Raw genomic sequence first — 2,864 nt, 5'->3', positions numbered from 1 at the left:
GCTGAGGAGAGAAGCCAGAGCTAGCAGAAATGATTGGCAATGTATCTTGTGAAGCACAGGAACGCTTGCCTTCAGAGAGTTTTCAGCTGAAAAGTTATAGGTAGCTATTTCACACAAGGCGGGGGGAAGGGAGCTGAACAAAACAGTGAGGGTGTTGAGAGAAAAAGTGGTCTGCAGAAAATAGAAATAAGAGTAGAGGCTAAGAGACAGCATAGAAGAGTAGAAATTCTTTGGAATTAGAAAGTTTGAGGCTCATTTACCATTTCTGTCCATTATTAGTTGCATGTCCCTGGTCATTTGATCTGTTGCCTCTATGCCTAGTTCTTCATTCATACAACTTGTTCTTAAAGGCTGCTTTGAAGGTTTGCCCTGATGTCTTAATGAAAAGGCATGTAATGTGTCTAAATGCAGCACCTGAAAGTACTCTTCAGAGTAGCTCTCACTGTGCAGTGTGATACTCAGGAACAAGAGTATCCACATGGTGGGACAGGATGGAAAGAATGGTTTGGAGAATGTATGGGCAAAATAAATGTCTGTGAACACGTGACACAGCACCATCGCCAAATTAGGAAGTAGGAGAGTTGGAAATTGGCTAAAACTTTGTGACAATGGCCAGGCGTAGTGGCTCAAGTCTGTAATCCCAGCACTTTAGGAGGCTGAGGCAGAAAGATTGCTCGAGCCAAGGAGTTTGAGGCTACAGTTAGCTATAATCACGCCACTGTACTCCAGCCTGTGGGACAGAGTGGGACACAGAAAGATCAAACTTTCTGAGAAAACACCTGGAATTCCCTGATGGAGAGGAAAAATAATTTGAATAGTACACTGAATGTCACATATGTCTTATAAATAATAGATTAATGGAACATAATAGCTAGTAGAGATTGCCAGAGAGTGGCTGGCTGTTCAGCACACTCAATGCCTTCAGATGCCTTAGTAAAGATGATAGAGCCTCCATCAGCCTGGGCCCCTAAATGATTACACGGATCATGGAGCAGCTTCCCTAGTTCCTACTACCACACCTGTACAGCTGGATATCATATGAATGAAAAATGAACTTACATTATGTTAAGCTACTAGAATGGTGAGATTATAATAATTGGATACGTTTCTAAGTAGCACCCAAACTTTTTCTCTAAGCCTTTTATTTCTAATTTTTGGAAGAATTTAATATGTGATCCAATTTCTTTCCCATATAAGCATTTTAAATTTTGACTCAATTTTTTTCTTAAAATATAAATAGGGCAAATTGTTCTTGGCATTTGTTAATTATATTTATGGAAGTAGCTTCATCCTCAAGGAAATTATAAGTAAATCTATAACAAAGCAACTGTATGGGGGCTGTAATTTTAGGATATTAAAGTGCCACTCTGAGTGAGAAATGAGATAATATGGTAAATCTGTATTTATTCAAACAGCGCTGTCCCAACTAAAAATTCAACATGGTGTACTAAAGAATAACAACAAACAAGGTATGAATCACTGTTCTATTTTACTTAATATTATCAAATATATCTTTAGTGTGCTATTTCAAAACAAACAAAAAAAACCTTTTTTCCTCAACATAAAAGAAATGTCTTTTAAAAATACTCAGATAATACACAAAGTTATTTTCAGCCAAAATTATCTATAATCTCACTACCCAGAGACAACTCCACTGTTAATAGGAGATACTTATTTTCCTCAAACTTCATTGACTCCAGGCAATCTCAATCAGCTTACTCTGCCAAGGTGATAACCGGAAAATACCATAAGCTTGTTTGTTTGTTTTGTGTCCTTTGTTTGATTATATCAGAGTATGAGTTACATGTATTTCCTTTGGCGTATTATATATATCTTTCTTTTGTACACGTTTTTCTTTTTAAATGTTTATCTCATCTTGATTCCTAAAATTTCTAAATAGTATATGCATGTTAATCCTTTGATATAAATTTTTTGTTGTTGTTGGTTTTATAGATTTATTTTCAAAGAGAAAAACATTCACACAATTTAAATACAAGTCCCCCCGAATTACTCTGTCAGAGCCTGCAATAATGCCGAACTGTGTCCTCACTGCCATTCATCAGTATCATCCGTGTCCTCTCTCAACAAAGCTAAAGGGTCTGATACTTTATTCATATACAGCCTTCTTATCTGCAATGTAATCTACAATTTCTTGTGGACACATTAACTTTTCCGCATCTAAATCAGGAATTTCAAACCCAAATTAGTCTTCCATGGCCATGATAATCTCCACTTGGTCCAAGCTGTCTAAGCCCAGGTCTTTCATAAAATGAGAATTTACGGAAAGCTTCTCTGGGTCAATCTTGTCATAGAGTTTCAATACGTAAAGCACACGGTCCTGGATGCCCTCTAATGTCAAAGGGGACGCTTCGCAATGCAGGCGGCACAACTATGTAACTCTACCCCGAACCTGCGCGAGCGCCGAGGCCGGCTGCGAAGGCCCGGGCCTTGTCCGGGTCCCCGCGGAGCACAGAGCGGTGCTGAAGGGCTGGGCGGCGGCCAGCATGGAGACCCGGGGCAGCGGCGCGAAGGCCGCAGGCAGGCGGCGGACACAGGAGGAAAGGACACGAGACGCCATGGCTACCTATTTTATTATTTTTTTAGACACAGGGTTTCCCTCTCCGTCTCCCAGGCTGGAGCGCAGTGGCAATTTCATAGCTCACTGCAAGCCTCGACCTCCCAGCCTCAAGCAATCAGCCTCCTAAGTAGCTGAGACTACAACCATGAGCCACCACACCCAGCTAATTTTTAATTTTTTTTTTTTTTTTTTTGTAGCGATAGGGCCTCCCTTTGTTGCCCTGGCTGGCCTCTAACTTCTCAAGCAATTATGCCCTTATTATGCAATAAATCTGGTCCATCATGCT

At 40.3% G+C, this 2,864-nt stretch overlaps 1 pseudogene; it reads right to left on the bottom strand.

Annotated features, from left to right (window-relative positions):
* Window positions 1-2,074: 2,074 nt before the first annotated feature.
* On the bottom strand, window positions 2,075-2,578 carry LOC116534928 (annotated as a pseudogene).
* Between the last annotated feature and the right edge of the window lie 286 nt (window positions 2,579-2,864).

The sequence above is a fragment of the Sapajus apella genome, unplaced genomic scaffold (assembly GCF_009761245.1).
Source record: "Sapajus apella isolate SASKATOON/1434 unplaced genomic scaffold, GSC_monkey_1.0 scaffold90, whole genome shotgun sequence".
NCBI classification, from domain to species: domain Eukaryota; kingdom Metazoa; phylum Chordata; class Mammalia; order Primates; family Cebidae; genus Sapajus; species Sapajus apella.
Note: the sequence above shows the minus strand (reverse complement) of the source record. Positions and strands in the feature narration are given on the sequence as shown.